Source organism: Lithobates pipiens, unplaced genomic scaffold (assembly GCF_037356315.1).
Source record: "Lithobates pipiens isolate NorthernLeopardFrog02 unplaced genomic scaffold, aLitPip1_a1.2 Scaffold_3, whole genome shotgun sequence".
NCBI lineage: Eukaryota > Metazoa > Chordata > Amphibia > Anura > Ranidae > Lithobates > Lithobates pipiens.
In genome coordinates this window covers 190,857,470-190,873,030 of record NW_027507790.1, presented here as the reverse complement: position 1 = coordinate 190,873,030, position 15,561 = coordinate 190,857,470, and the positions used below count along the sequence as shown (strand labels likewise).

Below are 15,561 nucleotides of genomic sequence, written 5' to 3'. Positions count from 1 at the left end.
TTATAAAAGGTTATATTTTATTAAACATAGATATATATGTATATTACATATACAATATAAAATGCCCCTAGAGGCTGAACTCTTTTTGTTATATATTTCAAATTTGGACCCAGATTCTGGTTATCTTGGTGCTGTGGTGCCCATCCAGGGAAGGTCCTGTGCACGTGGTAGCATATGTCGGGATCAGTAAGATTTGTTCCTATACCCCCTAATGTGTGTCCTGAAGAAGCGAAACGCGTCGACACAGGAGTTTGCACATGTTCTGATGTCATACTCTTGAAACGTAATTTTTTCTCTCATTGGGTATATGCAATGCCCTCCTTTTCTGGCCATCATGTGGACAATACCTTTTTACAACTATTTTATATTGTATATATGTTCATATGTCTAAGTTTAATAAAATGTAACCTTTTATAAAAAGCATACTGTTATTCCAATCTGCCTCCAAAGTGTGACCTAGAGGTTTTCTTTTTCCAATGTACACAGGACAGGGTTTATAGTAGTTTCCAGGCAGTTGAGGTTAGAAGCATTTTTTTAAGGAAAGCAAAAAAACTGCATTCAGGACAGATGTTCAGAGGCATTTGAAACGCCAAATTCATGTAATGGCGTGTAAACACGGTAACCTGCATTTATTTTTTAGGCGTTTTTAATGGAGATACATTTCTGAACATTTGCAAAGGAAAAAACGCTTCTAAACACAAAACGTGGCTAAACGTGGCATGTAAATGCGGCACAATGAACGTTTTTAAACGTTGATTAGCTGTCAAGTTCTATCATTCAGGAGAGGTTTTAAAACGTCCCATATACATGAAGTCTTAAAGTGGTTGTACAACCACATTTACCTACAGGTAGGCCTATATTAAGGCTTACCTGTAGGTGCTGGAAATATCTCCTAAACCTCCACGGTTTAAGAGATATTTACAATAAAGCCATGCGCCGACGTCTATGGCGCATGCGCACTTTAAAAAGGGCAGACCATGCCGTTTCTAAAGGGGTCAACCCGTGACTGGCGGCTCCCGCAAACACTGCGACTCCGACCAGTCACAGAAGGAAGAGGGGTGAAGATGGAAGTTCGCTGCTAGTGGGGACAGTGGTGACATTGCAGTCTTCGGTTTCAGGTAAGTGACACATAACGGGCTACTGGGGTGCACAGGGAAATAAAACCCATCAGGGTTTACTTCCTCTTAAAGGTGGGAAAAGTTCTGAAAATGATTTATCTTTGACTAATTTTTTTATATCACAGAAAGCTGACATTTTAACAGGGGTTTGTAGACTCCTTATATCCACTGTATGAGATTTATGGCTTCCCCCCCCCCCCTTTTATTGGTTGAACTAGATGGACTTGTGTCTTATTTTTCAACCACACTACGTACCTAAACAGCAGGAATGGTGAACCTTGGCACCCGAGGTGTTTTGGAACTACATTTGCCATGATGCTCAACTACACTGCAGAGTGCATGAGCATCATGGGAAATGTAGTTCCGATACATCTGGGGTGCCAAGGTTCGCCATCACTGCTATACAGCCTCTTGTACACCTGTGTGGTACATTTATGGCCACAGCCATCTTGAGTAAGGGCAAATGATTCATGTAGCATTTACTTCCTGGAACCCATCTGCTTTTAGCTCAGTCATGCATGCCAGGAGGGCATGCTTAGATGAGAAGACCCCTCCTCCTCTCCTGAAGACTCCTGGGATGTATGACATCATTTGCCTAGGCCAGAAACCAGGAAGTAACGGTAGAAATTTTAAAAAAGTTTAAAAAAGTTAATATGATATACTCTCCTATTTACTAAATGCTAGAAGCATAAGGATTAAAAATAGTCAATGTTAATTGGCTGAAAATGGAACTTCACTCTCTCTTGCAATGTGGAAGAAGCAGAGGGGCTAGGGTAATTTTCTCCAGCCCAGAGTTCAGTTTTATTTATATGAAAACAAAAGTAAAAGGAGAGCTCACTCTGTTTTTATCACTAATGTAATGACATGGTGCTTATCTGTGACAAAGTCCTCAGTGTTGTCACTGATCTTCAGGCAGGCTGTATATAGATATGTCTGGCCTTAGGGCATTAGACAATATTTACAGACAAGAACAGCATGTGTGAAGGGAGAAAGTTCTAACTAGGCAGGTAGAGGCCTTCAGCACATAGCACTCATCTGAACATATACGCTATATTACCAAATGTATTGTGACATCTGCCTTTACACGCACATGAACTTTAATGGCATCCCAGCCTAAGTCCGTAGGGTTCAATATTGAGTTGTCCCACCCTTTGCAGCTACAACAGCTTTAACTCTTCTGGGAAGGCTGCCCACAAGGTTTAGGAGTGGGTCTATGGGAATGTTTGACCGTTCTTCCCGAAGCACATTTGTGAGGTCAGGCACTGATGTTGGACAAGAAGGCCTGGGCTCGCAGTCTCCACTCTAATTTATCCCAAAGGTGTTCTATCAGGTCAGAACTCTGTGCAGGTCAGTCAAGTTCCACCACCACAAACACGCTAATCCATGTCTTTATGGACCATGCTTTGTGCACAGTCATGTTTGAACAGGAAGGGGCCATCCCCAAACTGTTCCCACAAAGTTGGGAGCATGAAATTGTCCAAAATGTCTTGGTATGCTGACGCCTTAAGCGTTCTCTTCACTGGAACTAAGGGGCCAAGCTCAACCCCTGGAAAAACAACCCCACACCAAATGGTTTGGACCAGTGATAAAGCAAGGTCCATAAAGACATGAATGAGCGAGTTAACTTTTGCGCAAACCAATCAATAATCACCAATTGCGTTTTTTTTACCAAAAATATGTAGAAGAATACGTATCGGCCTAAACTGAGTAAAAAATTCGTTTTTTTTAAAGAAAATTGGATATTTATTATAGCAAAAAGTAAAAAAATAGTTTTTTTTTTTTTCAAAATTGTCGCTCTTTATAGCGCAAAAAATAAAAAACGCAGAGGTGATGAAATACCACCAAAATAAAGCTCTATTTGTGGGGGGGAAAAAAGGACGTCAATTTTGTTTGGGTGCAACGTCGCATGACCGCGCAATTGTCAGTGAAAGCGGCGCAGTGCCAAATCACAAAAAGTGCTTTGGTAAGGAAGGGGGTAAAATCCTCCGGGGCTGAAGTGGTTAAGGACCAAATACAAGCACATGTATAATAGTGGTTTAAGGGTTAGCGCTTCTGCCAGGTTTTTATTGCTGTATGGGACTCCACTAAGGAGATCTCTCTTCACTTCTGGTCTCTGTGACACCTGAAAAACAAATATGGGGGGACTGGTGAAGACAAGGAGGCACGGGATGAACTAAAAAAACCCTACTGAGGTTATAACAAAGACAAGCGATTCTGCTCATTTCCCCATCATTTTCCCTTGCATTCTGCCATCCTGACCCCACACAAGGAAGAGAATCTCCAAAATGGGGATACAGCAATCAAAACTAGCAGAGGTTCTAACTTGGAACTCTAGATATATGTTTTGCCTTCAGTTGAGATGAAAAAACTGATTTCCATAGCCTTCCATGTCATGAAATCCATTAACTAGGTACATCTGAACCTGAAAAGCAACTCAGTATTTGTGAGAACCCACCAGATGCAGCTCTATTACAGGTTCAGATTTCATTTACCTAAAAGAACTTTCTGATGTCTAGTCTTGGGAAGGAAAGAGGAGAGTTCTGTATGCACATTCTATCCCTTACTTCAATCATTGGTCAGGAATGTGCATTACACCCCTGACATGAGAGGGACCTGTGCTCAGGTTGGCCATAAATGGATTGAAATTTGGTAAGTTCAGCAGGAATCTATCGGTCAACTTCAGTACAAGCAGCCCTTCAGTTTTTGTTTTTTTCATTCGATCACTGCCAGCAGCTATAGCTGACAGACGTAATCATTGTATTCTGACGGTGGGGAAACCTCCCGCTGTCAAAATTCAATAGCGCAGTAGGATGGATTCCCCCATCAACATTGACTGTGGTGTTGTTGGGAGAATCAAGTGATTTTCCTTCCTTCCACCCATGGTGGAAAGAAAAAAAGGCGTAATCTATGGCTTGCCTAAGAATTTGGAGTCACTGCAAAGGAATATTTAAATCAGGTGTTTGGACTTCACTTGTTGCATGCTTGTTCAAGGTCAGTGACTCAGATGGTACTGAAGCCAGACCTGGGTCAGCATGAGGGCCTGGAAACTTTTCAGGAGCTCAACAATGGCAGCCTCCATATTACACCCAGACAGGCTTCCTAAGAGCTCATTTACATGGACGGGCATTAGCAAGAGTCTGCAATCTGCACCAGCAGAAAAATCACGCCCGTATGTGAACAGCCACAACCGGCAGCGACATGACTAGATGTGTGCCCTGTACAAATCAAAATCCGATGTTGCCGCTGTTCACGTGTAACTGTTTATCTGAGGAGTTACACACTGCTAGGGATTCTGACTGGTCCTCGATAAGACAGTTTGGGGGAGATTTACTAAAACTTGGGCACTCTGCTGCAGCTGTGTATTGTAGCCAATCAGCTTCTAATCTCTGCTCTATGTAGAGTAAGGATGGGCTCAGGCGTGTGTTCGCAAAACCGCACGTGCAGAGCCCTCCAGGAAGTGGGCACTGCACAGCGCTAATCACAGGCAGTGAGGCATTTGCTGATCTCTGCAGCCGCGGATCAGGAAATGCCTCACTGCCTGTGATTAGCGCTGTGCAGCGCCGACTTCCTGGTGGGTTCTGCACATGCCTGTTGCAAACACGCCTGAGCCCATCCTTAACGTAGAGGTACACCAGATTTTGCACTCTCTAGTTTTAGTAAATCTCCCCATTTGTGTCTTGGGAGAACATTTCTGAAAACATACAAATTGGCTGCAACTAATCGTCCAGTCTGTAGGCAGTCATGGATCAAAGTGCTCCTGGGTCCAGATGAAATGCTTAGCCTTATCTGAACACAGTTGCCTATCCTCCCTCAATCACCCACCTGAAAGAGACCTTAAGGATTAATCCAGACTAAAAAGTAGGGTTGAACCGATACCACTTTTTTAAGACCCAGTACAAGTACCGATGCTTTTTTCAAGTACTCACTGATACAGATTCTTCTTTTTTATGTCAACTGGAGGTTTTCAAAGCACAATACAACTAATGATATCTTTTTTTAGAATTGTGAAGACTGAAGGGCACTGATCTGCAGCCTTGACTGATGGCACCGATTTGCGGCAAAGATGGGTGGCACTTATGGGCACTGATATGAGGCACTTACAGATGGGCACTGATAGGTGGCTATTATGGGAAACGATAGGTCGAACTGATTGGTAGGCAGTGGCGCTGAACTGCAGCACTGATAATTGCTGGCAGCCTGGCATGATAAAATAAAAAATTGAGAGTATATCAGAGCCCATCTTCATACACCCTGCACTCGACCTCAGTAAGCCTAGTCAGAATGCAGCAGTGGACATCTTGTTACAAACGGCCCATATAGTTAGTGAACTATATGGGCCGGGTGTAACAAGATGTCCACTGCCTCCTTGTGACTGCAGGCTTACTGAGGCCGAGTGCAGGGGGTGCAAAGATGAGCGTCGTGTACAGTCTCTGACAGAGACTCGGGCCTTCACTTCTGTTAACGATTCTGACGGCCCGGGTCACCGATTCTGATGGGCGGCACATGCGGGTGCAACCCACACCCCTGCCCCATAAGCTTACCTTCTGCTTCAAGGACTCGCTCTCACTGTGCCAGGACTGACACGCCGCTTTCTCTGCCCCCCCCTGACTTCCGGGAGACTCTGCATGTAAAAAGTATTGGGTGAGGCATCAGGAGCATTTGCCAGAGTACAAGTACTCTTATCCGCACCAATACTAGTATCGGTGCAACCCTACTAAAAGGCTAGCCATTCACCATCCAATTTTTTTTGTGTTTTCAATTTTCTTTATTGCGTTACCTTCAACTATGTAGTTTAAGGTCCTGTCTGATTGCAAATTGAAAGTGTCCCTTTTTCCCCCACAAATAAAATTTTTATTTTTTGAGCTACAAAGAACGACTGACAATTAAAAAAAAAAAAAAAAAATTATATTTTCTACTTTCTGCTCTAAAACACATCGAATAAATAATCCCAATAAGCGTATATTGATTGGTTTGTGCAAAAGTTATAGCATCTACAAACTATGGGATTTTTTATTTTTTTTTACTATTAATTGTGGCGATCAGCGACTTATAGCGGGACTGTGATATTGCGGTAGACAAAATTGGACACCTGACACTGGCTGGGAATGGGTTAACATCAGGAGCGATCAATGGGTTAACTGTGTGATTAGCCAGTGTGTGCTTTCACTAGTGGAAGGCATGGATCTGTGTTTCTGCTTTACAGGATCTATCCCTACTGACAGAATGGCGATCTGCCTTATTTACATAGGAAGACTGCTGTTCTGCCTGTGTACCGAACGTTTAGTGGATGCCGGCGGACATTGGGTCCACGGGACCGGTTGTGTAAAATCATAGCTGGAGGGATCCACCACTGATGCACATTTTTGACAAATACCCGGAAGTGCAGGAACACACCCCTCCATCTATATACGCACACGTGATCCTGTACAGCGCGGCCGCCCTGCAGCAGTAAATCTGTCGGCAAGTGGTTACAACCTTTGGAATCACTAACTTTACACCTGTAGAATTTTGTTAGAAAATGTTCTCTTTTTCAGAACGTTCAATTACGTAAGGAGTAAGAGGGCAATCTGACAATCGGTTTTGACCAGAGCAAGCAAAGAAACCGAACGACAAGGATGGCAAAAATGATGAAACGAATGTAAACAAACAAATTTCTAACTGTTACATTTTCTCTCTTGGTTGAGAAAAACCATAACAAGTTTTATAAGCAAAAACTTGTCAAAGTTAATCCAGAAGTAAGACATTCATTCTACAAAAATGGAGACATTAACATGGTACTCAAACAAAAAGTCCTTCACAAATTAGTCAAAGTCTATGAAGGCACCATCAAATGGCCGGACGAGGGATTTTTATACTTTATACAATGGTACAGGTGTAAGGCCAACAGAAGGCATGATGAGCTACACAAGCTGACAGATAAGTCCGATGTTTATCTTCTTATGCTAAATTAGGAAGATTCAAGGGATAATTCAGGCTGGTAATAATGGAGACGGAATACATGTGCAGTACTAAATCATTTAAAAAAAAATAAAATAAAAAAATAAAAAGTAGTAACATCTAAAACACAGATCAAAGGTGGCTATCAGACCAGCACTTTTAGAACAGCATGTGACATTTAAAAAAAAAAAAAAAAAAAAAAAAAAAGAAAAAAAAGGAATATGTTGAATGTTCTGACCAGTAAGATGTCTGCAATCCTGCTGCACAAAAATACATGATTGCTTTATGGTATAAGATCCTGGCGTTCACCAGCAGCATCCATACCATAGGATGCACTGCAATAAATTGCTGCATGAAGCACACACCAGTCATAAAACACAACAGAGGAGAAATAAAAGAAATGCAATGCTTCGAAATGACAAAAGAAATGGCACAAAACGCATCCACTGACATGAAAGGAGGGGGAAGGTCACACAATGATTGTAGATGCTGAAAAAAAAAAAAAAAAAAAACAGGCATTGATTTCCTGTGTAGAGCTGAATAGTCTGAGATCATCAGTTCTCTATAGATTTTAAAGGGGACCGGTGCTGGCAGAAACATGTGGGATGACATTACAGGACACTTCTAAATATGTTCACTTCCTGCCGGTCACACTCCTCCAATGGCTTTACCTTAGTGAGTCACTGTCTGACACTGGGCATGGGACTTTACTTGCTGCATTCTAGGTGAGTGACTCATTACCAGAGAACAACCAGGCAACCAACAGTCACTGGAGACCAGCCAAAGCACCTTCATATCCCTCTACTGAACTCACTGATAGTAACCAATATCCTTATTCTACAAGAATAATCTATACACATTCACTACTTAAAGCAGAACTTCACTTTCCCAATCAACACTGATTATTGTTAATCTCCATGCTGCTAGCATTAGGAAACAGGAAAATAGATCATATTTACTTGTTTTACACATTTCTTAAGTTACTTCCTGCTTTCCAGGCCTAGGCAAATGTCATACATCCCAGGAGTCTCCAGGAGAGGAGGAGGAGGAGGGGTTTCTCAGCTAAGCACACCCTCCTGCATGCATGCCTGAGCTAAGGGCAAATGGATTTCAGGAAGTAAATGCTTCATGAATCATCTGCCCTTACTCAAGATGGCTACAGCCAGAAATGCTGTGGGGTATTTTTGCATGGAGACGTAAATGGATGGGCGAGTTGGATTGAATAGTAAACATGAATTAAATAGCATTTTTGGTTTGTGGTTCTCAGATGCAGTGTAGTTCCACTTTAAAGTATCTTTGATTTTTTTTTTTCCCATAAAATTGTTTCTTTACAATTTTTCCACCTCCCTGTAACATCCACTGTGAGCTCCAGAACCTCTCTATTCCCCCCTTACTACTGTTTGTTTGGAACATGCAGTGCACTGCTCTATGCAGAAAGTGAGAGCAATAATAAGGGACATTTTTGAGCGAAGAATAAATGTTTTTTATATATATATATATATATATATATATATATATATATATATATATATATATATATATATATATATATATATATATATATATATATATATACACACACACACACACACACACACACACACAGTGTTGTGTCACCTCTGAGGACTCACATTTAGGGAGGCAGGAAACAAGGAGTTGTCAAAACAAAAGTATAATTATCCAGGGAATGCCAGTGGTTTAGTGATTAGGGTCCTTGGCTCAAATCCTGGTCTGGACATAATCTGTATGATGCTTGCATGGGGGTTTCCTCTTTCACACAGGCGGTCCAATTAGGTCCACCTGTCAGTTTTTTCAGACCTGATCATACCCTTCGGTCTCTTCTATAGAGAGGCAGATGTCAGCAGACACCCGCTGCCATCCAATCCTGTTCGCCAAACACAGAGGGACGGAGAACCGCTCCCCATCCATCCGGCGGATCGAATCTCATGAAAGTTGGATGGAAAGAACAAGCGGTCAGTCTCCAATTAGACCTCTCCATAGAAGAGAGAGGGCTGTGTCCTTTGCCTGCTCAGTGGGGGATCAGCGGACTATTCCTCATCCATCTAGCTGATCGGATGGAAACGGACAGGTGGCCCATTTCTATCCAATTGCCCCATAGACGAGAGCGGGCTGTATCCATGTTCATTCTGCATAGCGGAGCAGACACAGACCTGTCATCCGCGTGCTCAACGGGAATCAGCAGAAAGATACCCCGCTAAACAAGTGGATCCCGCTTGACGGAGGCGCCTGTGTAAAAAAAAAAAAGGGGCCTATTCTTGTTTCCTTCCACATTCCAAAGACACATTGCAAGGTTAATTGGCCGTTTTCTAAATTGGTTGTAGTACATTTGTGCCAGTCTAAGGCCTCATGTACGCTGTATGCTCTTTTTACAGTAATGTGAGAATGCGCCTAGCTTTATTGCCCGTTAAAAAGGAACTTCACCCAACTTTCCCCTTAATATCTGGGACAGGTACGTGTCCTAATATTAAAAGTCAGAAGTTACAGTTTTTTTTTGAGTGTTTTTTTTTACGTTTAAAAGCTCCTCTCTAAAATGCACAAGTGATGGAGTTAAAGAAGCAGCTTCTGGAGCTGCAGTGTACATGGGCCCTGAGAATCCCAGCTGTAATCTCCTTCTGCAGACTCTGGTAACACTCTGTTGGATGGCCAGCGCAGCTCTGGTAGGCATTTCAAGCATGGAGCCACTAGAAAAATAAAGGTTGCAAGGTTACTGCAACAAAGATCACAATGCACTCATTGTAGAAAAGAAGGGTATAGTCCTCCTACAAATAAAAGTGCAGTTTCACTTCATAAAAATACTTATAAATATAAGACTGCAGAGTAAGCAGGTCCAGCGATATTAAAAAAGTACCCATCACTTGGAATTAGCAGATCCATTGGCACTCTGATTTGGGCAATGTGACTTGTAGGCACGGAGGCCACAATGGACTGCCAACGTCAGCAGATTTTTCAACAAAAAGAAACTTTACTGACATAGGTACCCACAGGGACTAAACTTTTCTTGGAAATGGACCTGGGAGAACATTGCCACAGAACCATTTTTTCTAAGGTTGGCACAATATATTCCACGGAGAGATCACTACCCTGCCTCCCGAATGTCTCTGAAGCAGGTCATCTTCAAGGTGGATCTCTCTCCTCATCACAAGTATGAGGACGAGTAATGAAGTAAATAAGACATGACATGACATTTTGTGAAGTGGATCCGTCTACCTCACACTTGATGGGAGCATTCGAATGGTGATGATAGGGCGATTTTCAATTACAACACACCCTGGATGCATTTGGGACCTTGCGCTGGCACTGGAAGCAACGCTGTGTCCCAACTGACAGCAATGGGACAGAGATGCTTGCAACACCTGTGCACTCCCATCCATGTAAACATGGCCATCACACAGGGCTCAGATTCACACGCCCCATGTGAATGAGGCCTTACCTCGATTTTGATATACTGCCATTGACTTCTATGGTCCCTCCAATGCATTAAAGCTAAGGGGGGAAACATGTCGTATTTTTCAAAACACACTGCACTGCAGAGATGGTAATAGTGATTGTTATGATGGGGAAGCGAGATTCATTTTAGCATGTTAAAATGTACACTGTTGCATTTAAATGCATGCATTGCAATGTGCTAAAATGCATGTCTAAATGTCCTACATTTTTATCTCAGTGCTGTAATGCGTTTTATATAATACAACGTGCTTTTTGTTTCTGTGTTTTAGTGCATTGGGGTTCCCATATAAGTCAATGGCAGCACCAGTTATTAACAAGCCTTGGTTAATGGCTGTGGGAGGTGAGCTCAGGCATCCTCCAAACTCCTCTCTAGCCAACGTGTGCTCCATTTTAGCACTAAAGAACCGCGGCCCAAGTCATCCCTTCTCTGCAGCTCACATAAAAAGGTGGGAAGAATGACCTGGACAGCAGCTCATTGGAGGAGAAAAAAAAAAGGAGCACAAGTTCGGAGTGTGACAAATGTCAGACCTCACAAGAGATCCCTGGTGGCACTTTGATAAATTATTTATTTTCTGATTGATATCTCCCAATAGGAATATTTGATCTATAGTTGACAACCTGTTTGATGGATAGGACACACACTGGGATGTGACCTTTGATTTATAGTTGGAAGATAGACCCTCAAAAGGAACACATATTGACGCATGACACCCCACCGGCCTAACACTACCTAAAAACGCACATCTACACACATACATCTAAATGGGCCTTCAATCAGAACACCCTCCTCCAAATGAGTAGAATCCCAGTAATCATTTCTTTTGGGTGAAGCAGTCTGAAGACCAACGACAAAACACACACACACACACACACACACACACACACACACCGCAAAAAGAAAGGAGAAGGAGCCAATGGGGAGACCTGGCTGAAACGCTTGGCTCAGCATATTGCTGGCTGGATGTGAAATAAGAATTTAGCATTGTGGGCCGGTCAGTCCAGAGCTCAGCCCGACGAGGAGCAGCCACAATGTGCATGCCTCAGAATGAACAAAGAGCTCCACTGTGTGTACAGAGACAGGCCAGGAGGATTATGTCCCAGGGACAGACCCCCCCCCCCCCACTACTACAGCCACTGCACATCAACTTGATGAAAACTGCTCTGACAGAGCACAAAGGGGGGAAATCAGGAGAGGACAACCAAAAAAAAAAAAAAAAGTCCACCGGAATTAAAAAAATATTACAATTATAGAAAATAATATATTTATTTAAAAAAATAGCAGCCATGTGGCACGATCGCTGCCGCTTTCTTCTAACCGATATGTCAATCATATTTCTGTTATGCTGTTTATTCTACCAACAAAAATATTTTCAACCATAAAAAAAAAAAACAATAATAATAAATAACAATAATAATATCTTAAATACTGCAGAGATCAGCATGAGACCAGACCACCTTTCTGCATGAATACATATTGTAGGTGGTCGCACGGTTCGCTCGATCGTCTCTGAATACGGTAGATGGTTTTCTGGTTCACCATGAACTTCTGCCAGACATTGCAGAGATGTAAAACCAGCGGAGCAGACACAGGGTAGCGCAACAGTCTGCATCCACACATTTTGCTTAGCGACACGAGGAGACGCTCTATAACCAATCACATTTTGCCCAACTACATCAAATTAACAGCAGCTCAGGGAAAAAAAAAAAAAGGAGAGAGAGGCTCCCTACAAAGTGCAGCAGCACGCAGCCGCCGGCGCTTTCACTGGAAACCTGATTCCATTCCAGCTCGTTGTTGCATTACCAAACTGCTAAGCAACACCAATGCGAGAACACGGTGGACTGATTCCAGTGTATACAGGCAAGGCCCGGGCCAGGCAACAACCTGCAACACTGCATGTCATGGCAAACCGGGATCACCATATCCGCAACAAGAAGGGGGGGAGGGGGGAGAACATGCTTCTGTCATAAAGCCAACCTGTACAGTGCTGTACGTTTAACTCCATGTGAGATCTGAGGAAGTGATGTGACCTGTGAGAGGTTAGAAAAGGACAGGACATTTTTATTTTCTAATTGTTAAAAACATTTACAGCCCAGACTGAGATGAAAGCATAGAGTTCCATATCTTCCACCGGTATCCAGTGATCTCAGGAACTGACGCTCACCCCAGACGTAGCAGGTAGAGCCCTGCACCCACAGACACGTCCGCCTTACCCACATCTTCTACAAAGGCCACAGGAGGAAGGACTGATGATGGTTATACAGCGCCAACACAGAATGTACAATATAAAGGAGACTGGTAATGGTTACTATCATTATACAGTGCCCATATATAATGTACAATATAGAGGAGATAGTACAGGTACAATACAAGAGGAAGGACTGGTAATAGTTACTATCATTACTATTATACAGTGCCCATAATAGTGTATAATATAGAGGAGATAGTTCAGGTAGAAGAGAAAGGACTGATGATGATTATACGGCATTGTCAGGTAATGCAGCACTTTATAATATAAAGGAGACCATACGGGTTCAATACAAGAGGGTCAGGACAGCCCTGCTGGTGACAGCTAGCAATCCCAAATTGATCATACACTATACAATCTGATTGTACAACCCTTCATCACCTATGTAGCAGAACCTGTCAGATGTGATACAAATCCAATGCATTGTTTATGTTTTATCCTCAGAACACCTTGGATCTCCCATAATCTAGTACAAGGGCCGGCCTGATCTGATGACATGGAGTGTCTGTCCTCATGTGGTTAGATCGTCTCCTGTATACAGAGTGTGTGTGTGTATGGGAGGAAGGGGCCTTAGATTGTAAGCTCTGGGGGGCAGGGACTGATGGGAATTGACAGTGACGTGCAAACTGTCAGTACTATATAAATACCTATAATAATAGGTTCCTGTAGATCCCCATCAATGATGTAATATGAGGATCTGTCCGATTTTATAGGAATTGGTTGGGTTGTTTAGCTTTGTCCTCATACTTTGTAGAGTGTAAGCTCTGCAGAGCAGGGCCCTCCGATCCCTCCTGTATTGAATTGTATTGTAACTGTACTGTCTGTCCTACTGTTGTTAAGTGCTGAGCAAACTGTTGGCGCTATATCAATTCTATATAATAATAAAGTGATTGTACAATCTGATTATATAGTATCTGGCCAGTTTAAAAAACACAGATGACAAGAGACCCACAGGGACCCGTTTATATAAAATCTTTGGGAGTACAGATCACTGCGTACAATCAGATTGTATGGAGTGTGGCCAACTGATGACAAGAGATTCAAAGCAACCTGTTTGTATATAAAACAAAAAAAATCTATGGGACATAAAAGACCTACCCCGTTATAGAGGACTGTGTACAATCAGATTGTATGATGTGTGGCCAGCAAACAGGAAGCCCACAAGGACCTGTCTATATAAAATCTAAGAGACTAAAATACCTACTTCTTAATAGATCACAGTGTACAGATTGTATGGAGTGTGACCATCTCAATTAAAACACTGATGACAAGAGATCCATAAGAACCTGATTACATCAAACCTATGGGACTAAACAACCATCCTCTACAGATCACTGTGTACAATCAGATTGTATAGTGTGTGTGTGGCCAACTGATGACAGGAGATCCACAGACACCCGCTTAAATCTATGGGACTAACAGACCGAGCTCTGTACAGATGAGTGTGTACGATTAGATTGGATGGTATGTGTGGCCAGATGATGACAGGATCCTATGTATATAGAATGTATAGGAGTGTACAGACAACGTGCGACCCGATCATAGAGAGAAGTGTACAATGTATGGTAGAGAGAAGAGTACAATGTATGGTAGAGAGAAGAGTACAATGTATCCATATAGAGAGGTGTTGGTGTGATCGGAGGGCAGTGTGGAGTGTAATGTAAAGATCTCTCACCTCCTCTCCTCTCCCGTGTGCGGAGATCTCCTTTCCTGTTCTTCTCCTCCCCGGCAGACCCCCCTATACATCCACCGATCTCCTCCTCCGGGCAGTACAGATCCCAGATCCCGGCTCGGAGCACACAAAGAGCGGACAACTTCCACACACAACTTCTCCTCTCCTCCCCTCCTCCTCCACCTTCTTCTTCCCTCCGAGGGGCGGGGCGAGTAAAGAATAAAAAGGTTATGGGGGTGGGGGAGAAGTCCTGGGGGGTGAGTGTGGGGTACAGAGGAAGGGGAGAAGTCCTGGGTGTCGGGGTGTCAGTGAGGTGATATTTGGGGTGTATTGTCGCACTGTGGAGCCGCACCCTGCACACACACACACCGGACTCTCCTCCTCCTCCCGCCAGCACACACTCTCCCCTCCCCCTCCTGTCCCTCCTCCTCCTCTCAGGAGGGCTGTCTGTGTGTCTCCTCTCACTTCCTGAGGCGGAACACCACAGCGCCCCCTCTCTTCCCTTCCCTCTCCTCGGTTCCCCTTTTTGCTCCGTCCTGTGTGTAGAGCTCTCCTCATAACACTGGCGTCTCTCCTCTCTGCACTGTCTGCTGACTGGCCTCCTCAGGTCTCACAGAGGACAGGAGGAGGAGAGGTCACCTAGACAGCCATGACCCCGGCTCACCCCTCTCAGAGGGGTCCTTTATCTGTATGGGGGACAGTTCAGTCACCTCAGGTTTCTAGACACCAGCCTGGGGTGTCCCCTGAGCTTGCACTCTTTTTTTGGGGGGCTTGTCCAACTTATGTGCGCCGACCAAAGGTTTTCTGTACTGTATAAACATAAGTCACCTAAGGGCTCATGTACACTTGCTTCGGCTTCAACACACATTAACGACTAGTTTACACTTGCTTCAAAACAAGGCTTTGGACGGGCTTTCTTAAAGCGGAGGTCCACCCTAAAGTGGACCTCCGCTCATCGGAACCCTCCCCCCTCCGGCGCCACAATTGGCACCTTTCAGGGGGGAGGGGGGGTGCAGATACCTGTACAGTACAGGTATTCTGCACCCACTTCCGGGATAGCTCTCTGCGGAAAGTCCCGCCCCATTCCGCAAGTGCCCCGCTGCCTGCTGGGAAAACACAG

At 43.6% G+C, this 15,561-nt stretch overlaps 1 protein-coding gene across 3 annotated transcripts in view; it reads right to left on the bottom strand.

Moving 5' to 3' along the window:
* Positions 1-14,865, bottom strand: part of ERBIN (erbb2 interacting protein) — a 347,855-nt gene extending 332,990 nt beyond the window's left edge. For all 3 annotated transcript variants that reach the window (XM_077462647.1, XM_077462650.1, XM_077462648.1), the window contains exon 1: positions 14,445-14,865. The gene's annotated coding sequence lies outside the window, so the exon portion shown is untranslated. The remainder of the gene's footprint in view (positions 1-14,444) is intronic.
* Positions 14,866-15,561: the final 696 nt, after the last annotated feature.